We start from the raw sequence: 23,337 nt of genomic DNA, 5'->3' as shown, positions 1-23,337 counted from the left end.
ACGCCGTCCGACCGACCCTCGCAACCCACGCCGTCCGACCGACCTTCGCAACCCACGCCGACCGACCGACCTTCGCAACCCACGCCGTCCGACCGACCTTCGCAACCCACGCCGACCGACCGACCTTCGCAACCCACGCCGACCGACCGACCTTCGCAACCCACGCCGACCGACCTTCGCAACCCACGCCGTCCGACCGACCTTCGCAACCCACGCCGTCCGACCGACCCTCGCAACCCACGCCGTCCGACCGACCTTCGCAACCCACGCCGTCCGACCGACCTTCGCAACCCACGCCGTCCGACCGACCTTCGCAACCCACGCCGTCCGACCGACCTTCGCAACCCACGCCGACCGACCGACCTTCGCGACCCACGCCGTCCGACCGACCTCCGCGACCCAACCCGACCGACCTTCGCAACCCAACCCAACCGACCTCCGCGACCCAACCCGGCCGACCTTCGCGACCCAACCCGGCCGTCCTCCGCGACCCAACCCGGCCGTCCTCCGCGACCCAACCCGGCCGACCTCCGCGACCCAACCCGACCGACCTCCGCGACCCAACCCGGCCGACCTTCAGGACCCAACCCGGCCGACCTTCGCGACCCAACCCGGCCGACCTCCGCGACCCAACCCAACCGACCTTCGCGACCCAACCCGGCCGACCTTCAGGACCCAACCCGGCCGACCTTCGCGACCCAACCCGGCCGACCTTCGCGACCCAACCCGGCCGACCTCCGCGACCCAACCCGACCGACCTCCGCGACCCAGCCCGACCGACCTTCGCGACCCAACCCGGCCGACATTCGCGACCCAACCCCGGCCGACCTTCGCAACCCAACCCGTCCGACCGACCTTCGCGACCCACGCCGTCCGACCGACCTTCGCGACCCACGCCGTCCGACCGACCTTCGCGACCCACGCCGACCGACCTTCACGACCCACGCCGTCCGACCGACCTTCGCGACCCACGCCGTCCGACCGACCTTCGCAACCCACGCCGTCCGACCAACCTTCGCGACCCACGCCGTCCGACCGACCTTCGCAACCCACGCCGTCCGACCGACCTTCGCAACCCACGCCGTCCGACCGACCTTCGCAACCCAACCCGACCGACCTTCGCAACCCACGCCGTCCGACCGACCTTCGCAACCCACGCCGTCCGACCGACCTTCGCAACCCACGCCGTCCGACCGACCTTCGCAACCCACGCCGTCCGACCGACCTTCGCAACCCACGCCGTCCGACCGACCTTCGCAACCCACGCCGACCAACCGACCTTCGCAACCCACGCCGACCAACCGACCTTCGCAACCCACGCCGACCGACCGACCTTCGCAACCCAACCCGGCCGACCGACCTTCGCGACCCACGCCGTCCGACCGACCCTCGCAACCCACGCCGTCCGACCGACCTTCGCAACCCACGCCGTCCGACCGACCTTCGCAACCCACGCCGTCCGACCGACCTTCGCAACCCACGCGTCCGACCGACCTTCGCGACCCACGCCGTCCGACCGACCTTCGCAACCCAACCCGACCGACCTTCGCAACCCACGCCGTCCGACCGACCCTCGGGACCCAACCCGGCCGACCTCCTCGACCCAACCCGGCCGTCCTCCGGGACCCAACCCGGCCGACCTTCAGGACCCAACCCGGCCGACCTTCGCGACCCAACCCGGCCGACCTTCGCGACCCAACCCGGCCGACCTTCAGGACCCAACCCGGCCGACCTTCGCGACCCAACCCGGCCGACCTTCGCGACCCAACCCGACCGACCTTCGCGACCCAACCCGACCGACCCTCGGGACCCAACCCGGCCGACCTCCTCGACCCAACCCGGCCGTCCTCCGGGACCCAACCCGGCCGACCTTCAGGACCCAACCCGGCCGACCTTCGCGACCCAACCCGGCCGACCTTCGGGACCCAACCCGGCCGACCTTCGCGACCCAACCCGACCGACCTTCGCGACCCAACCCGGCCGACCTTCAGGACCCAACCCGGCCGACCTTCAGGACCCAACCCGACCGACCTTCGCGACCCAACCCGACCGACCTTCGCGACCCAACCCGGCCGACCTTCGGGACCCAACCCGGCCGACCTTCGCGACCCAACCCGACCGACCTTCGCGACCCAACCCGACCGACCTTCGCGACCCAACCCGACCGACCCTCGGGACCCAACCCGGCCGACCTCCTCGACCCAACCCGGCCGTCCTCCGGGACCCAACCCGGCCGACCTTCAGGACCCACCCCGGCCCACCTTCGGGACCCAACCCGGCCGACCTTCGCGACCCAACCCGGCCGACCTTCGGGACCCAACCCGGCCGACCTTCGCGACCCAACCCGACCGACCTTCGCGACCCAACCCGGCCGACCTTCAGGACCCAACCCGGCCGACCTTCAGGACCCAACCCGGCCGACCTTCGAGACCCAACCCGGCCGACCTTCGCGACCCAACCCGACCGACCTTCGGGACCCAACACGGCCGACCTTCAGGACCCAACCCGGCCGACCTTCGCGACCCAACCCGGCCGACCTTCAGGACCCAACCCGACCGACCTTCAGGACCCAACCCGACCGACCTTCGCGACCCAACCCGGCCGACCTTCGCGACCCAACCCGTCCGACCTTCGCGACCCAACCCGACCGACCTTCGCGACCCAACCCGGCCGACCTTCAGGACCCAACCCGACCGACCTTCAGGACCCAACCCGACCGACCTTCGCGACCCAACCCGGCCGACCTTCGCGACCCAACCCGTCCGACCTTCGCGACCCAACCCGACCGACCTTCGCGACCCAACCCGACCGACCTTCGCGACCCAACCCGGCCGACCTTCGCGACCCAACCCGTCCGACCTTCGCGACCCAACCCGACCGACCTTGGCGACCCAACCCGGCCGACCTTCAGGACCCAACCCGACCGACCTTCGCGACCCAACCCGGCCGACCTTCAGGACCCAACCCGGCCGACCTTCGGGACCCAACCCGACCGACCTTCGCGACCCAACCCGGCCGACCTTCAGGACCCAACCCGACCGACCTTCGCGACCCAACCTGACCGACCTTCAGGACCCAACCCGACCGACCTTCGCGACCCAACCCGGCCGACCTTCGCGACCCAACCCGGCCGACCTTCGCGACCCAACCCGGCCGACCTTCGGGACCCAACCCGGCCGACCTTCGGGACCCAACCCGGCCGACCTTCAGGACCCAACCCGGCCGACCTTCAGGACCCAACCCGGCCGACCTTCGCGACCCAACCCGGCCGACCTTCGCGACCCAACCCGACCGACCTTCAGGACCCAACCCGGCCGACCTTCAGGACCCAACCCGGCCGACCTTCGCGACCCAACCCGACTGACCTTCGGGACCCAACCCGGCCGACCTTCAGGACCCAACCCGGCCGACCTTCGCAACCCAACCCGGCCGACCTTCAGGACCCAACCCGGCCGACCTTCGCAACCCAACCCGGCCGACCTTCAGGACCCAACCCGACCGACCTTCGCGACCCAACCCGGCCGACCTTCAGGACCCAACCCGACCGACCTTCGCGACCCAACCCAGCCGACCTTCGCGACCCAACCCGACCGACCTTCGCGACCCAACCCGACCGACCTTCGCGACCCAACCCGGCCGACCTTCAGGACCCAACCCGACCGACCTTCGCGACCCAACCCGGCCGACCTTCGCGACCCAACCCGACCGACCTTCGCGACCCAACCCGGCCGACCTTCGCGACCCAACCCGGCCGACCCTCGCGACCCAACCCGGCCGACCTTCGGGACCCAACCCGGCCGACCTTCGCGACCCAACTCGGCCGACCTTCGGGACCCAACCCGGCCGACCTTCGGGACCCAACCCGGCCGACCTTCGGGACCCAACCCGGCCGACCTTCGGGACCCAACCCGGCCGACCTTCGCGACCCAACTCGGCCGACCTTCAGGACCCAACCCGGCCGACCTTCGGGACCCAACCCGGCCGACCTTCGCAACCCAACCCGGCCGACCTTCGGGACCCAACCCGGCCGACCTTCGCGACCCAACTCGGCCGACCTTCAGGACCCAACCCGGCCGACCTTCAGGACCCAACCCGGCCGACCTTCGGGACCCAACCCGGCCGACCTTCAGGACCCAACCCGGCTGACCTTCAGGACCCAACCCGGCCGACCTTCAGGACCCAACCCGGCCGACCTTCGCGACCCAACCCGGCCGACCTTCGGGACCCAACCCGGCCGACCTTCGGGACCCAACCCGACCGACCTTCGCGACCCAACCCGGCCGACCCTCGCGACCCAACCCGGCCGACCTTCGGGACCCAACCCGGCCGACCTTCAGGACCCAACCCGGCCGACCTTCGGGACCCAACCCGGCCGACCTTCGGGACCCAACCCGGCCGACCTTCGGGACCCAACCCGGCCGACCTTCGCGACCCAACCCGGCCGACCTTCGGGACCCAACTCGGCCGACCTTCGCGACCCAACCCGGCCGACCTTCGAGACCCAACCCGGCCGACCTTCGCGACCCAACCCGGCCGACCTTCAGGACCCAACCCGACCGACCTCCGCGACCCAACCCGGCCGACCTTCGGGACCCAACCCGGCCGACCTTCGCGACCCAACCCGGCCGACCTTCGCGACCCAACCCGGCCGACCTTCGGGACCCAACCCGGCCGACCTTCGAGACCCAACCCGGCCGACCTTCAGGACCCAACCCGGCCGACCTTCGAGACCCAACCCGGCCGACCTTCCGGACCCAACCCGGCCGACCTTCGCGACCCAACCCGGCCGACCTTCAGGACCCAACCCGGCCGACCTTCGCGACCCAACCCGGCCGACCTTCAGGACCCAACCCGGCCGACCTTCAGGACCCAACCCGGCCGACCTTCGAGACCCAACCCGGCCGACCTTCAGGACCCAACCCGGCCGACCTTCGCGACCCAACCCGACCGACCTTCGTGAACCAACCCGGCCGACCTTCGCGACCCAACCCGGCCGACCTTCAGGACCCAACCCGACCGACCTTCGTGAACCAACCCGACCGACCTTCGTGAACCAACCCGGCCGACCTTCGCGACCCAACCCGGCCGACCTTCAGGACCCAACCCGGCCGACCTTCGCGACCCAACCCGACCGACCTTCGTGAACCAACCCGGCCGACCTTCGCGACCCAACCCGGCCGACCTTCAGGACCCAACCCGGCCGACCTTCGGGACCCAACCCGGCCGACCTTCAGGACCCAACCCGGCCGACCTTCAGGACCCAACCCGGCCGACCTTCAGGACCCAACCCGACCGACCTTCGTGAACCAACCCGGCCGACCTTCGGGACCCAACCCGACCGACCTTCGGGACCCAACCCGGCCGACCTTCGGGACCCAACCCGGCCGACCTTCAGGACCCAACCCGGCCGACCTTCAGGACCCAACCCGGCCGACCTTCGCGACCCAACCCGGCCGACCTTCGCGACCCAACCCGACCGACCTTCAGGACCCAACCCGGCCGACCTTCAGGACCCAACCCGGCCGACCTTCGCGACCCAACCCGACTGACCTTCGGGACCCAACCCGGCCGACCTTCAGGACCCAACCCGACCGACCTTCAGGACCCAACCCGGCCGACCTTCGCGACCCAACCCGGCCGACCCTCGCGACCCAACCCGACCGACCTTCAGGACCCAACCCGGCCGACCTTCGAGACCCAACCCCGACCGACCTTCGGGACCCAACCCGGCCGACCTTCGCGACCCAACCCGGCCGACCTTCGAGACCCAACCCCGACCGACCTTCGGGACCCAACCCGGCCGACCTTCGCGACCCAACCCGGCCGACCTTCGGGACCCAACCCGACCGACCTTCAGGACCCAACCCGGCCGACCTTCAGGACCCAACCCGGCCGACCTTCGGGACCCAACCCGGCCGACCTTCGCGACCCAACCCGGCCGACCTTCGGGACCCAACCCGGCCGACCTTCAGGACCCAACCCGGCCGACCTTCAGGACCCAACCCGGCCGACCTTCGGGACCCAACCCGGCCGACCTCCGCGACCCAACCCGGCCGACCTTCGCGACCCAACCCGACCGACCTGCGCGACCCAACCCGGCCGACCTTCGCCACCCAACCCGGCCGACCTGCGCGACCCAACCCGGCCGACCTTCGCGACCCAACCCGGCTGACCTTCGAGACCTAACCCGACCGACCTTCGGGACCCAACCCGGCCGACCTTCGGGACCCAACCCGGCCGACCTTCGCGACCCAACCCGGCCGACCTTCGAGACCCAACCCGACCGACCTTCAGGACCCAACCCGGCCGACCTTCAGGACCCAACCCGGCCGACCTTCAGGACCCAACCCGGCCGACCTTCAGGACCCAACCCGGCCGACCTTCGCGACCCAACCCGGCCGACCTTCGGGACCCAACCCGGCCGACCTTCGCGACCCAACCCGGCCGACCTTCGGGACCCAACCCGACCGACCTTCAGGACCCAACCCGACCGACCTTCAGGACCCAACCCGGCCGACCTTCGCGACCCAACCCGGCCGACCCTCGCGACCCAACCCGGCCGACCTTCAGGACCCAACCCGACCGACCTTCGGGACCCAACCCGGCCGACCTTCGAGACCCAACCCCGACCGACCTTCGGGACCCAACCCGGCCGACCTTCGCGACCCAACCCGGCCGACCTTCGAGACCCAACCCCGACCGACCTTCGGGACCCAACCCGGCCGACCTTCGCGACCCAACCCGGCCGACCTTCGGGACCCATCCCGACCGACCTTCAGGACCCAACCCGGCCGACCTTCAGGACCCAACCCGGCCGACCTTCGGGACCCAACCCGGCCGACCTTCGCGACCCAACCCGGCCGACCTTCGGGACCCAACCCGGCCGACCTTCAGGACCCAACCCGGCCGACCTTCAGGACCCAACCCGGCCGACCTTAGGGACCCAACCCGGCCGACCTCCGCGACCCAACCCGGCCGACCTTCGCGACCCAACCCGACCGACCTGCGCGACCCAACCCGGCCGACCTTCGCCACCCAACCCGGCCGACCTTCGGGACCCAACCCGGCCGACCTGCGCGACCCAACCCGGCCGACCTTCGCGACCCAACCCGGCTGACCTTCGAGACCCAACCCGACCGACCTTCGGGACCCAACCCGGCCGACCTTCGGGACCCAACCCGCCGACCTTCGCGACCCAACCCGGCTGACCTTCGAGACCCAACCCGACCGACCTTCAGGACCCAACCCGACCGACCTTCAGGACCCAACCCGGCTGACCTTCGAGACCCAACCCGGCCGACCTTCAGGACCCAACCCGGCCGACCTTCAGGACCCAACCCGGCTGACCTTCGCGACCCAACCCGGCCGACCTTCGCGACCCAACCCGGCCGACCTTCAGGACCCAACCCGGCCGACCTTCGCGACCCAACCCGGCCGACCTTCGCGACCCAACCCGGCCGACCTTCAGGACCCAACCCGGCCGACCTTCAGGACCCAACCCGGCCGACCTTCAGGACCCAACCCGGCCGACCTTCGCGACCCAACCCGGCCGACCTTCGCAACCCAACCCGGCCGACCTCCGCGACCCAACCCGGCCGACCTTCGCGACCCAACCCGACCGACCTTCGGGACCCAACCCGACCGACCTTCGGGACCCAACCCGGCCGACCTGCGCGACCCAACCCGGCCGACCTTCGGGACCCAACCCGGCCGACCTCCGCGACCCAACCCGGCCGACCTTCGGGACCCAACCCGACCGACCTTCGAGACCCAACCCGGCCGACCTCCGCGACCCAACCCGACCGACCTTCGGGACCCAACCCGTCCGACCTTCGGGACCCAACCCGGCCGACCTTCGCGACCCAACCCGGCCGACCTTCGGGACCCAACCCGGCCGACCTTCAGGACCCAACTCGGCCGACCTTCGCGACCCAACCCGGCCGACCTTCAGGACCCAACCCGGCCGACCTTCAGGACCCAACCCGGCCGACCTTCAGGACCCAACCCGGCCGACCTTCAGGACCCAACCCGGCCGACCTTCAGGACCCAACTCGGCCGACCTTCGCGACCCAACCCGGCCGACCTTCAGGACCCAACCCGGCCGACCTTCAGGACCCAACCCGGCCGACCTTCAGGACCCAACTCGGCCGACCTTCAGGACCCAACTCGGCCGACCTTCGCGACCCAACTCGGCCGACCTTCGCGACCCAACCCGGCCGACCTTCAGGACCCAACTCGGCCGACCTTCGCGACCCAACCCGACCGACCTTCGCGACCCAACCCGACCGACCTTCGGGACCCAACCCGGCCGACCTTCAGGACCCAACCCGGCCGACCTTCAGTACCCAACCCGGCCGACCTTCAGGACCCAACCCGGCCGACCTTCGGGACCCAACCCGGCCGACCTTCGGGACCCAACCCGGCCGACCTTCGGGACCCAACCCGGCCGACCTTCGGGACCCAACCCGGCCGACCTTCGCAACCCAACCCGGCCGACCCTCGCGACCCAACCCGGCCGACCTTCGGGACCCAACCCGGCCGACCTCCGCGACCCAACCCGGCCGACCTTCGGGACCCAACCCGGCCGACCTTCGGGACCCAACCCGGCCGACCTTCGGGACCCAACCCGGCCGACCTTCGGGACCCAACCCGGCCGACCTTCGGGACCCAACCCGGCCGACCTTCGCCACCCAACTCGACCGACCCTCGGGACCCAACCCGGCCGACCTTCGGGACCCAACCCGGCCGACCTTCGGGACCCAACCCGGCTGACCTTCGGGACCCAACCCGGCCGACCTTCGCGACCCAACCCGACCGACCTTCAGGACCCAACCCGGCCGACCTTCGGGACCCAACCCGGCCGACCTTCGCCACCCAACCCGGCCGACCTTCGGGACCCAACCCGGCCGACCTTCAGGACCCAACCCGACCGACCCTCGCGACCCAACCCGGCCGACCTTCGGGACCCAACCCGGCCGACCTTCAGGACCCAACCCGGCCGACCTTCGGGACCCAACCCGGCCGACCTTCGGGACCCAACCCGGCCGACCTTCGCGACCCAACCCGGCCGACCTTCAGGACCCAACCCGGCCGACCTTCGGGACCCAACCCGGCCGACCTTCGCCACCCAACCCGGCCGACCTTCGGGACCCAACCCGGCCGACCTTCGCGACCCAACCCGACCGACCTTCGAGACCCAACCCGGCCGACCTTCGCCACCCAACCCGGCCGACCTTCGAGACCCAACCCGGCCGACCTTCAGGACCCAACCCGGCCGACCTTCGGGACCCAACCCGGCCGACCTTCGCCACCCAACCCGGCCGACCTTCGGGACCCAACCCGGCCGACCTTCGCCACTCAACCCGGCCGACCTTCGGGACCCAACCCGGCCGACCTTCGGGACCCAACCCGGCCGACCTTCGGGACCCAACCCGGCCGACCTTCGCGACCCAACCCGGCCGACCTTCGAGACCCAACCCGGCCGACCTTCAGGACCCAACCCGGCCGACCTTCGGGACCCAACCCGGCCGACCTTCGAGACCCAACCCGGCCGACCTTCGGGACCCAACCCGGCCGACCTTCAGGACCCAACCCGGCCGACCTTCGGGACCCAACCCGGCCGACCTTCGGGACCCAACCCGGCCGACCTTCGGGACCCAACCCGGCCGACCTTCGCGACCCAACCCGGCCGACCTTCGGGACCCAACCCGGCCGACCTTCGCCACCCAACCACGGCCGACCTTCGGGACCCAACCCGACCGACCTTCGCGACCCAACCCGGCCGACCTTCGCCACCCAACCCCGGCCGACCTTCAGGACCCAACCCGGCCGACCTTCGGGACCCAACCCGACCGACCTTCAGGACCCAACCCGGCCGACCTTCGTGACCCAACCCGGCCGACCTTCGGGACCCAACCCGACCGACCTTCAGGACCCAACCCGACCGACCTTCGCCACCCAACCCGGCCGACCTTCGCGACCCAACCCGGCCGACCCTCGCGACCCAACCCGGCCGACCCTCGCGACCCAACCCGACCGACCTTCGCGACCCAACCCGGCCGACCTTCGTGACCCAACCCGGCCGACCTTCAGGACCCAACCCGGCCGACCTTCGGGACCCAACCCGACCGACCTTCGCCACCCAACCCGGCCGACCTTCGCGACCCAACCCGGCCGACCCTCGCGACCCAACCCGACCGACCTTCGCCACCCAACCCGACCGACCTTCGCGACCCAACCCGGCCGACCCTCGCGACCCAACCCGGCCGACCTTCGCGACCCAACCCGGCCGACCCTCGCGACCCAACCCGACCGACCTTCGCGACCCAACCCGGCCGACCCTCGCGACCCAACCCGGCCGACCTTCGCGACCCAACCCGACCGACCTTCGCGACCCAACCCGGCCGACCTTCGCGACCCAACCCGGCCGACCTTCGCGACCCAACCCGGCCGACCTTCGCGACCCAACCCGACCGACCTTTGCGACCCAACCCGGCCGACCTTCGCGACCCAACCCGGCCGACCTTCGCGACCCAACCCAGCCGACCTTCGCAACCCAACCCGGCCGACCCTCGCGACCCAACCCGGCCGACCTTCGCGACCCAACCCGGCCGACCTTCAGGACCCAACCCGGCCGACCTTCGCGACCCAACCCAGCCGACCTTCGCAACCCAACCCGGCCGACCCTCGCGACCCAACCCGGCCGACCTTCGCGACCCAACCCGGCCGACCTTCAGGACCCAACCCAGCCGACCTTCGCAACCCAACCCGACCGACCTTCGCGACCCAACCCGGCCGACCTTCGCGACCCAACCCGACTGACCTTCAGGACCCAACCCGGCCGACCTTCGCGACCCAACCCGGCCGACCTTCAGGACCCAACCCAGCCGACCTTCAGGACCCAACCCGGCCGACCTTCGGGACCCAACCCGGCCGACCTTCGGGACCCAACCCGGCCGACCTTAGCGACCCAACCCGGCCGACCTTCGCGACCCAACCCGACCGACCTTCGCGACCCAACCCGGCCGACCTTCGCGACCCAACCCGGCCGACCTTCGGGACCCAACCCGACCGACCTTCAGGACCCAACCCGGCCGACCTTCGGGACCCAACCCGGCCGACCTTCAGGACCCAACCCGGCCGACCTTCAGGACCCAACCCGGCCGACCTCCGGGACCCAACCCGGCCGACCTTCGGGACCCAACCCGGCCGACCTCCGGGACCCAACCCGGCCGACCTTCAGGACCCAACCCGACCGACCTTCGCTACCCAACCCAGCCGACCTTCGCGACCCAACCCGGCCGACCTTCAGGACCCAACCCGGCCGACCTTCGCGACCCAACCCGACCGACCTTCAGGACCCAACCCGGCCGACCTTCAGGACCCAACCCAGCCGACCTTCGCGACCCAACCCGGCCGACCTTCAGGACCCAACCCAGCCGACCTTCAGGACCCAACCCGGCCGACCTTCGCCACCCAACCCGGCCGACCTTCGCCACCCAACCCGGCCGACCTTCGGGACCCAACCCGGCCGACCTTCGGGACCCAACCCGGCCGACCTTCGGGACCCAACCCGGCCGACCTTCGGGACCCAACCCGGCCGACCTTAGCGACCCAACCCGGCCGACCTTCGCGACCCAACCCGACCGACCTTCGCGACCCAACCCGGCCGACCTTCGCGACCCAACCCGGCCGACCCTCGCGACCCAACCCGGCCGACCTTCGGGACCCAACCCGACCGACCTTCAGGACCCAACCCGGCCGACCTTCGGGACCCAACCCGGCCGACCTTCAGGACCCAACCCGGCCGACCTCCGGGACCCAACCCGGCCGACCTCCGGGACCCAACCCGGCCGACCTCCGGGACCCAACCCGGCCGACCTTCGGGACCCAACCCGGCCGACCCTCGCGACCCAACCCGGCCGACCTTCGCGACCCAACCCGGCCGACCCTCGCGACCCAACCCGACCGACCTTCGCGACCCAACCCGGCCGACCCTCGCGACCCAACCCGGCCGACCTTCGCGACCCAACCCGGCCGACCCTCGCGACCCAACCCGACCGACCTTCGCGACCCAACCCGGCCGACCTTCGCGACCCAACCCGGCCGACCTTCGCGACCCAACCCGGCCGACCTTCGCGACCCAACCCAGCCGACCTTCGCAACCCAACCCGGCCGACCCTCGCGACCCAACCCGGCCGACCTTCGCGACCCAACCCGGCCGACCTTCAGGACCCAACCCGGCCGACCTTCGCAACCCAACCCGACCGACCTTCGCGACCCAACCCGGCCGACCTTCGCGACCCAACCCGACTGACCTTCAGGACCCAACCCGGCCGACCTTCGCGACCCAACCCGGCCGACCTTCAGGACCCAACCCAGCCGACCTTCAGGACCCAACCCGACCGACCTTCGCCACCCAACCCGGCCGACCTTCGCCACCCAACCCGGCCGACCTTCGGGACCCAACCCGGCCGACCTTCGGGACCCAACCCGGCCGACCTTCGCGACCCAACCCGACTGACCTTCAGGACCCAACCCGGCCGACCTTCGCGACCCAACCCGGCCGACCTTCAGGACCCAACCCAGCCGACCTTCAGGACCCAACCCGACCGACCTTCGCCACCCAACCCGGCCGACCTTCGCCACCCAACCCGGCCGACCTTCGGGACCCAACCCGGCCGACCTTCGGGACCCAACCCGGCCGACCTTCGGGACCCAACCCGGCCGACCTTCGGGACCCAACCCGGCCGACCTTAGCGACCCAACCCGGCCGACCTTCGCGACCCAACCCGACCGACCTTCGCGACCCAACCCGGCCGACCTTCGCGACCCAACCCGGCCGACCCTCGCGACCCAACCCGGCCGACCTTCGGGACCCAACCCGACCGACCTTCAGGACCCAACCCGGCCGACCTTCGGGACCCAACCCGGCCGACCTTCAGGACCCAACCCGGCCGACCTTCAGGACCCAACCCGGCCGACCTCCGGGACCCAACCCGGCCGACCTTCGGGACCCAACCCGGCCGACCTCCGGGACCCAACCCGGCCGACCTTCAGGACCCAACCCGACCGACCTTCGCTACCCAACCCAGCCGACCTTCGCGACCCAACCCGGCCGACCTTCAGGACCCAACCCGGCCGACCTTCGCGACCCAACCCGACCGACCTTCAGGACCCAACCCGGCCGACCTTCAGGACCCAACCCAGCCGACCTTCGCGACCCAACCCGGCCGACCTTCAGGACCCAACCCGGCCGACCTTCAGGACCCAACCCGGCCGACCTCCGGGACCCAACCCGGCCGACCTTCAGGACCCAACCCGGCCGACCTTCAGGACCCAACCCGGCCGACCTTCAGGACCCAACCCGGCCGACCTTCAGGACCCAACCCGACCGACCTTCGCCACCCAACCCGGCCGACCTTCGCCACCCAACCCGGCCGACCTTCGGGACCCAACCCGGCCGACCTTCGGGACCCAACCCGGCCGACCTTCGCGACCCAACCCGGCCGACCTTCGGGACCCAACCCGGCCGACCTTCGGGACCCAACCCGGCCGACCTTCGCGACCCACGCCGGCCGACCTTCGCGACCCACGCCGGCCGACCTTCGCGACCCACGCCGGCCGACCTTCGCGACCCAACCCGGCCGACCTTCGCGACCCACCATTTTCTCTTACCTTGTTTGCTGCTGATAAGAATGGAGGAAGTGGTTTTGGGTCCCTTTGGCCCTCGTACTCGCTCCTCCAATGGAACCTGTTGGATGAAGGTGAAGCCGTCCGGTGTGGGAAAGTATGGAGTCTCCCTCTGTCCAAAGTTCCCCATTTGTTCCCTGTAAAACTTTATCAAATAAACCCCCCCCCCGAACTTGTAAAACGAAAAGCTGCGACCGTTTAAACAAAAGGCGGCCGCACTGCGCCTGCGTGTCCGATCATCGGCCCGCACGCGGCCATTCTGAAGGCCGCTTGCCGCTGGTGTTAGTCACAGCCGGCTGCTGCCGCTCGCGATTGGGAGCCCTGCGACGGGCGGCTCCGCAGCACTCCTGACGCACGCGGGCCGTGCCCCCTAGTTTGGCAATGCCTGTCTTAGTGTCCAAAAGATTAGGTGGGGACTTGGGCTGAAGCAGGGTTCTCTTTCCAAGGGCCGGTGCAGGCTCAATGGGCCGAATGGCCTCCTTCTGCACTGTAGGGATTACTATGATTACTATGAATTTGTTTTGTGTCTGAATGAAAGCCGCCAATTACTGGTCGCTTTCCCTCCGCCGAGAGTCTGGTAGTATTTGTGACTGGGCGGAGTCCTTGCGAGGAATCCCGGAGCTGGGTAGTGCTGGACTTCCAGCCCCAGAAACGGAGCAATTAAAACCAGGCATGTTGAAGAGCAGAGAATTTGAGGAACACAGATCTCTCAGAAGGTTGTGGAGCTGGAGGGGAGCGCGGAGATCGGGAGGCACGAGGGATTTTGAAGGAACGGATGTGAATTTTAAAATCGAGGCATGGCTTAACTGGGGGCCAGTCAGTTTAGGTGAGCGCTGTTGCTCGTTTTAGCCTTAGTTTAATTGCTCTAATTCTGTCACCTTTGCTCTTGAGTCGCCAGGTATCTTTCTGATACCGCCACGTGGTTCAAGCCTGAGTAATGATTAATAATCCAACACACCGCTTAGTAAGAGTTAAATCAACGCTCATTTATTATATCCAGCAATCAATACTTATACATTAATTCTACCTCTAAGCTACTTCCTACAACTAACAGGCCAATACTTAACTTTGGAAATGGCCCACCAGGTCAGGGAAACGAATGGCCTTTCGAATTGGTTCTGAGCCTGCGGGATTCAAAATCTGGTACAGGTCGATAGTCCGGAGCGCCTATCTGGTAGCGATCGCTGGAGTAACACTTACGTTCTCTTGCGGCTGTTGTAGAGGGTCTCGAAGGGTGCGGAGAGGAGAAGAAGGGTGCAGCCGGGAGGAGAAGAAGGGTTGATTCGAACTTGGCCCCTATTCTTATAGTCCCCGGGGGCTTCCTGCCTCTCGGGGCGGACCTCGTACCTGGTTCCAAGTGATTGGACTTGGTCCCAATCACTTGGTTCGATATTCTCCAATGCTGGAGCGATTCCTTGATCGAGGGGTGGTCGTTTACCTCTCTTTGTGTCAGCTCCTGCTGGCGCCGAAAAGTCTGGGTCGGCTTTGTGTGCCTATTTCGTATCAATTGTTCCCGGGGGTTGCTGCTTACTATGCAGGTGGCTGGGGTGTTGTTGTGTTGATGGCTGCAGGTATCGATTCGGTCCGGCCTCCCCAGAGGCGAATACACTGTTTTGCCTGCAGCTGCCTGTTTGAGTCCTGTTGGCTGATTTTCCCATCAACCTTCCCGTCCCAGCCTCCCCGAACAGGTGCCGGAATGTGGCGACTAGGGGCTTTTCACAGTAACTTCATTTGAAGCCTACTTGTGACAATAAGCGACTTTCATTCATTTCATTTTTCCTATTCCTGATGACCTTTCACCCCCTTGCTAAACAAGACCGTGATTAATGTAGTCATTATTATATATATTGTATTTTTTATCCGTTGCGGTAGTGGTCTTAAAAGCATGGGTTACGGTATATATCTGCTGCAATAACATTATGAAAACAACCTCGGTTAAAGTACCCAGTCTGTCCCTGCTAAAGTTGTAATTAAGGAGTGGTAAAAGAATGGGGAAATTATTGATTCTAACCACTTACTTGGTTACAGATAAAGAGCTAATGGAATTGTGTTGCTGGGGAGCCGAGGTCCCAGGTTTGATCCCGTCTCTGGGTCACTGTCCGTGTGGGCTTTGCACATTCTCCCCGTGTCTGCGTGGGTTTCGTCCCCACAATCCAAAGATGTGCAGGGCAGGTGGATTGGCCACGCATAAATTGCGCGCACGGTAGCGCAGTGGTTAGCACTGTTGCTTCACAGCTCCAGGGAGCCGGGTTCGATTCCCCGCTTGGGTCACTGTCTGTGCGGAGTCTGCACGTTCTCCCCGTGTCTGCGTGGGTTTCCTCCGGGTGCTCCGGTTTCCTCCCACAAGTCCCGAAAGACGTGCCTGTTAGGTGAATTGGACATTCTGAATTCTCCCTCTGTGTACCCGAACAGGTGCTGGAATGTGGCGACTAGGGGATTTTCACAGGAACTTCATTGCAGCGTTAATGTAAGCCTACTTGTGACACTAATAAAGATTATTATTATCATCAGTGGTATCGGGGTCGGGATTCTCCGCAATCAGCGCGATGTCCGCCGACCGGCGCCAAAAACGGTGCGAATCAGTCGGGCATCGCGCCGCCCCAAAGGTGCGGAATTCTCTGCATCTTGAGCGGCCGAGCCCTAACCTTAAGGGGCTAGGCTCGCGCCGGACTGATTTCCGCCCCGCCAGCTGGCGCGGAAATGACTTTGCCGGGCGGCGCATGTGCGGGAGCGTCAGCGGCTGCTCACGGCATCCCCGCGCATGCGCAGTGGAGGGGGTCTCTTCCGCCTCCGCCACAGTGGAGACCACGGCGAAGGCGGAAGGAAAACAGTGTCCCCACGGCACAGGCCCGCCCGCGGATCGGTGGGCCCCGATCGCGGGCCAGGCCACCGTGGGGGCACCCCCCCCAGGACCAGACCGCCCCGCGCCCCCCCCCAGGACCCCGGAGCCCGCCCACGCCGCCTTGTCCCGCCAGTAAGAGAGGTGGTTTAATCCACGCCGGCGGGACAGGGTTGACAGCGGCGGGACTTCGGCCCATCGCGGACCGGAGAATCGCCGGGGGCGGAGAATTCGGGACACGGCGGAGGCGGGATACACCCCAGCCCCCGGTGATTCTCCGACACGGTGGGGGGTCGGAGAATCGCGCCCCAGGTTTGTGACTTTGATAATGCTCTTTCTAGAAGATTGCTGTTCTTGGCGCTCTATTACTGATAGAAGTTACTGAACTTGAAGCTGCTTTCAAACTAATCTTATTTTTCTTTAAATTTAAAGTACCCAATTAATTTTTTTCCAATTCATAGAATTATAGAATTTACAGTGCAGAAGGAGGCCATTCGGCCCATTGAGTCTGCACCGGCTCTTGGAAAGAGCACCCTACCCAAGCCTACACCTCCACCCTCTCCCCATAACCCAGTAACCCCACCCAACCATTTTGGACACTAAGGGCAATTTATAATTGGCCAATCCACCTAACCTGCACATCTTTGGACTGTGGGAGGAAACCGGAGCACCCGGAGGAAACCCACGCAGACACGGGGAGAACGTGCAGACTCCGCACAGACAGTGACCCAAGCCGGAATCGAACCTGGGACCCTGGAGCGGTGAAGCAACAGTGCTAACCACTGTGGTACCGTGCCGCCCCATTGGGGGGCAACTCAGCGTGGCCAATCCACCTACCCTGCACGTCTTTGGGTTGTGGGGGCGAGACCCACGCAGACACGGGGAGAATGTGCAAACTCCGCACGGACAGAGACCCGGGGCCGGGATCGAACCCGGCCCGAGCGAACTTTAACAACTGCGCAACCGGGCAGAGGGATTTGAGAAGTCCACAGTGGGCCGATCGCTGTCGAATATTCACCCCTGTGACTGATTTTGTAACTGCGTTACGGTGGTAGACGCAATAAACCTTCGGTGACAGCGACACACAAGTTCAGGTGGCGGGAGACTAGTCAACAATGGAACATCGGAAGGTCTGAGTAGGCAGACGCATAATCATGTTTCTTTCACGTGCGTTCAAGGTGAAAGGAAGGTGAAGAGACCTTTCTGTGCAAAATGCTTCCCCCCCCCATATACGTCCTTGAAAATAAACAGCTGGGGCCTGCTTGAATTAATTTTGTGTTTTCACGGGGGCTACAGTTTTGATTATTTTTCCTCACCAGTCAGTACGGCAGCATAGGCGACTGAAGGGGTTTGCTAGTGTGACGGGCATCATCGGTATTCACTCTGCAAACACAGTCTGTAATGCTGACCCTGAGGCTGGGCCTCGGGAACACACACACCCGTTACTTGAACACCACTGTGGAAATACTGGAGATTATCATAGAATTTACAGTGCAGAAGGAGGCCATTCGGCCCATCGATTCTGCACCGGCTCTTGGAAAGAGCACCCTACCCAAGGTCAACACCTCCACCCAACACTAAGGGCAATTTTGGACACTAAGGGACAATTTATCATTGGCCAATCCACCTAACCTGCACATCTTTGGACTGTGGGAGGAAACCGGAGCACCCGGAGGAAACCCACGCAGACACGGGGAGGACGTGCAGACTCCGCACAGACAGTGACCCGAGCCGGGAATCGAACCTGGGCGTCTGAAATTAAAAACAGATAATGCGAGATGTTCTCAGCGTGGTGGCCATCACCTACGGAATGAGAATCCATGGGAACTAGGAGCAAAGGTAGGCCACTTAGCCCTTCGGGCCCGCTCCGTCATTCACCAGGTTCCTGGCTGACCAGACTGTACCCTCAGCGCCACATTCCCGATAAACGTTCACCCACTTGCCCAGCAAGAATCTATCCACCTCAGCCTGAAATGACATCCAAGGTTTCTGCTTGCACCGCCTTGTGAGGAGGAGAGTTTCAAAGCCTCCCGACTCTCAGAGAGAGGAAGTTGCTCCTCATCTCTGCCTTAACTAGCGACCCCTACAATCCATACAGAGCAGCAGCAGGCCATTTGGCCCATCGAGTTGGCACCAACCACTCCCTCAGCCTGTCTATATCCCATTGTAGTCTCCTTACGTCTTCTTCACAACTTACTTTCCTACCCACCTTTGTGTTATCAGCAAATTTAGCAACCATACCTTCGCCCACTTTGTCCAATGCACTTGTATGAAGTGTAAAAAGTTTAGGCACCGTTATTGATCCCTTTGGCACTGTGTAATTCTTCAAAAAAACTCCAATAAATTGGTTAAACGTTAATTGATTGATATTTATTGTCCCATGTCCCGAAGTCCAGTGAAAAGTATTTTTCTGTGGCCGAGGGAGCGTACACAGTACGTACATAGCAGACACAAGAATAATCAACAGAGAACATTGACAAATGGTACATCGACAAACTGATTGGTTACAGTGCGGAACAAGGGGCCGAACAAAGCAAATCCAGGAGCAGTGTAGCCACCTGGGTTGGCCAACTCCCAACGTAAAATGGAGAACAGCAAAGGCTGCAGGGAAATTCAGCCAACAGAGGCAGAAACCAGCAGGCGCTAGTTTGCTGTGTATTAAACTCTGCAAAAGCCCAGACAGCATCGATACAAGCAGCCATCAGCATAATAATGTAGCAGCCATCTACATACTAATGAGCGATCCCCGGGAACAATCGAAACATTTGGGATAAACAAAGCCAAGCCAGACTCCTCGGCGCCAGCAGGAGCCAACACAAAAGAGGTTAACGGACACCTCAAGACCGCCCATCGATCAGGGAACAGCTCCAGTATTGGAGAAATCGAACCAAAAGATCGGAATGAAGTCCAATCACATGGAACCAGGTACAGGGTCCGCCCCGAAAGGCGGGAAGCCCCTGGGGACTATAAAGTTAAGCCCCAAGTTCAAATCGTTCTTCTTGACAGGGTCACTCAGCAACGCAAACCAACCCTTGACAGTGACCGGTTCAGCTGCCGCCAAGATCCAGTAAGTCTTAAGTCAACGCTCGCTACGAGATAGGCGCTCCTAGCTATCAATCCGTACCAACTTCGAATCCCGCAGACTCAGAACCCGAACGAAAGGCCATTTGTTCCCCTGACCTGGTGGGCCAGTCCGAAGCTAAGTATAGGCTTGTTAGTTGTAGAAGTAGCTTAGACGTAGAATTTGTGCATGAGTAGTGATTACTGTGTATAATAAATGTGCTTTGATTTAAATCTTACTAATCGGTGTATTGGATTATTGATCATTACTTGAACTTGAACCTCGTGGCGGTATCATAAAGATACCTGGTGACTGGAGAGCAAAGGTTATAAAACAGAGCCAATTGAACCAACTAAAAGTTAACAACAGCAGCATAGGGCGTGGTGAATAGTGTTCTTACAGGGAACAGATCAGTCCGAGGGGGAGTCGTTGAGGAGTCTGGTAGCTGTGGGGAAGAAGCTGTTCCCATGTCTGGATGTGCGGGTCTTCAGACGTCTGCATCGTCTGCCTGATGGAAGGGTCTGTTCCCTGCCCTCTGCCTTTCTTTTTGAATAAAGGAGTTACATTCGCTATTCTCCAACTGAATAGAACCTTCCCTGGATCTTAACGGATTTTGAAAAATTAAAAACCAAACTATCTCCCCAGCCACGACTTTGAAGATCCTCGGATGGAGTCTGTCAGGACCCGGGGAATTTGCTCAGGACGTGATTGTAATTTTCCTGAGTTCCTTCCCCCCCCCTCCTTCCATCAGCTATTTCTGGAATGTTACTTGTATCTTCTCTCGTGAAGACCGATGCGAAAATATCCCGCCGATTCATCTGCCATTCTCTTGTTTTTCCTCATTAATAACCCCGATTCACTGGACTGGATTCTCCGTTTTTGGGACTATGTTCCCACGCCGTCGTAAAGGCTGGGGTTTCCCGGCAGAGGGGGCAATGGCCCACAGATAGGTGATACGCAGCGCGGCGTACTTAGAGAGTACGCTGACAGTCGCGGAACCGGTCCCGATTCCGTGCCGGGAAATGGGTTCTGTGCCTAGGCGGTTCCGCTGTCGGGGTGCAAAGAATCCAGCCCACTTTCTCTGGGACCTCCGCTCACTTTGTTAATTCTTTTTAAAATGTTTATCGAAACTCTGGCTATCTGTTTTTATATTTGGAGCCAGCTTCCTCTGACATTCCGGGTGCGATTTAACTAAAATGGGAACAAGCAGCCACGGGCCTCCGATCTCCTGGGAGACCCCCACAGGTACCGTTCCATCTGGTCCCCGTTTGTGCAGATCACTCTGAACGGCGCCAAAGTCTCCGAGGCAAAGGGGGATACACCCCAACACCTCGGGGAAATTGCACATTAAAGCGAGGCGGGCTGTCTCGCCCGACTATGCAGATTTGCCAAAAGGCGATCCCGCCCACAGTGGACGGGGTTCACATCGTCGCGACGCCTCCCAAGTTCGCGTTCGGTCTCGTGAGGCGTTCCCAGCCGGGTAGATCCCGGGAGCGGTGTTTCCCGGCTTCTATCGGCCAGACTGTACCGCGACGAGCTGCTTTACAGCCGCAATGTGGCCGTTCGATCGCACCCTCTGACTTTCCCCTCCTTATTACTCCTTTTATATTCTGTCCAATGTTCTGACCTGGCAACCACCTTTGTCCAAATATTTGTTGTTTCTTTAATTTTAATACTATCTTTAACGTTTTTGGTTAACCGCAGATTGTAGGTTCCTCCACTGGGATTTTTTCATTCTCATTGGAATGTATCCATTCCGTGTTTTCTAAAATATCCCTTTAATGGGCAGCACAGTAACTGGTTGGCACGGTGGCACGGCGGTTAGCACAGTCGCTTCACTGCGCCAGGGTCCCGGGTTCGATTCCCGGCTCGGGACACTGTCTGTGTGGAGTCTGCACGTTCTCCCCCGTGTCTGCGTGGGTTTCCTCCGGGTGCTCCGGTTTCCTCCCACAAGTCCCGAAAGATGGGTGAATTGGACATTCTGAATTCTCCCTCTGTGTACCCGATCAGGCGCCGGAGTGTGGCGACTAGGGGCTTTTCACAGTAACTTCACTGCAGTGTTAATGTCAGCCCACTCGTGACAATAATAACGATTATTATTATAAATGTCTGCCACTGCATCTATATTGATTATCCTTTAACCTAATTTGCCAGTTCAACTTAGCTAGATTTGCTTTCATGTCATGACAGTTATGAGGATAATTGTCCTTATTTGGGCAGCACGGTGGCGCAGCGGTTAGCACTGCTGCCTCACGGCGCCGAGGACCCGGGTTCGATCCCGGCCCTGGGTCACTGTCCGTGTGGAGTTTGCACATTCTCCCCGTGTCTGCGTGGGTTTCGCCCCCACAACCCAAAGACGTGCAGGGTAGGTGGATTGGCCGCGCTAAATTGCACCCTTAATTGGGAAAAAAGTTTAAAATACTAGTCTTGAACCCATTGTTCCCTCCCTCAAACAGCATTAAACAATTGGAGTCAAAGTTTATAATCCTGCCTCACCTGATGTGTGTTTATGGAACATGATCTACAATGGGAACCTTGACCAATTTATTTCTTTTCCCGACACCAGCCCAGCAAGCGGTGAAACCAGGTGAAGCGCATGAACAACTGGTTAAAAATATCGACCCGACAGTTCCTGGTGTTTCCCCAGGGCGGTTACTGGGCCTAAATAAACAAGATGGCGGCAACGGTTGGGAGATAGACTTCAGGAATGCACAGTACTGCATTACCTGCTGTCCATAGATCTTAGTTCATAGATCATAGTTTACAGTGCCAAAAGAGGCCATTCGGCCCATCGAGTCTGCACCGGCCCCTGGAAAGAGCACCCCGCCCAAGCCCACACCTCCACCCCATCCACGTAACCCCAGAACCCAGTAACCCCACCTAAGCTTTTTGGACACTAAGGGACAATTTATCACGGCCAATCCACCTAACCTGCACGTCTTTGGACTGTGGGAGGAAACCGGAGCACCCGGAGGAAACCCACGCAGGCACGGGGGAGGACGTGCAGGCTCGGCACAGACAGTGACCTGAGCCGGGAATCGAACCTGGGACCCTGGAGCTGAGAGGCAGCTGTGCTAACCACTGTGCTGCCGTCCAGAGCTGGCCACTGCATGTCCGCAGGCCAGTGAGCTCCGTGCCAGTTGTTTACATCGGTTACCTCGATGTTCAATGTTGACACCGAAGTCTGACAACAGGAATCTGGATGGGATGTGTTTGCAAACATCAACTTCCTAAAAATATACATTAGACAGTACACACATCACACGCACTTTAATGATGTGCTAAGCTCAGTACGGTTTGCATTTGTACAGGACTCGCACAGAACCCCCTTTGTCACCCCTCCTTCCCCCCCCCCCCCCCCCACACACACACCCCCACATTGGGCATCTATTACCAAACAACAACTACAATGCCGTACTTTGGACCAAAATACTAACTCTACCCATCATCGCCTTGGCTTGACGGAGTAAATAACCATTCTAAACCATGTGTTACATCATAATAAATGCACACACAGGGACTAGCTGCGACCCCCCCCCCCCTGCAAGTTTATGTTAGAGGTACGCTCCAGGTAACGAAGGCAAAACAGGATCCTGCAGCTCGGATTGCTGCTCGAGGGCAAATGTAAGTAACCCGGGAGGGTGGGGCGAAAAAGCGATGGCTGGTGTTTTTGATGACGCAGCTGAATTGGGGTAGGGATGCGAGCCTGAACTGAGAATCAAAAAGCGGCCTGTTCTCTCCCAAC

At 63.4% G+C, this 23,337-nt stretch overlaps 1 protein-coding gene across 1 annotated transcript in view; it reads left to right on the top strand.

Annotated features, from left to right (window-relative positions):
• itga10 (integrin, alpha 10) overlaps positions 1-23,337 on the top strand; it is a 217,026-nt gene that overhangs the window by 1,521 nt on the left and 192,168 nt on the right.

Source organism: Scyliorhinus torazame, chromosome 26 (assembly GCF_047496885.1).
Source record: "Scyliorhinus torazame isolate Kashiwa2021f chromosome 26, sScyTor2.1, whole genome shotgun sequence".
Classification (NCBI taxonomy): domain Eukaryota; kingdom Metazoa; phylum Chordata; class Chondrichthyes; order Carcharhiniformes; family Scyliorhinidae; genus Scyliorhinus; species Scyliorhinus torazame.
Note: the sequence above shows the minus strand (reverse complement) of the source record. Positions and strands in the feature narration are given on the sequence as shown.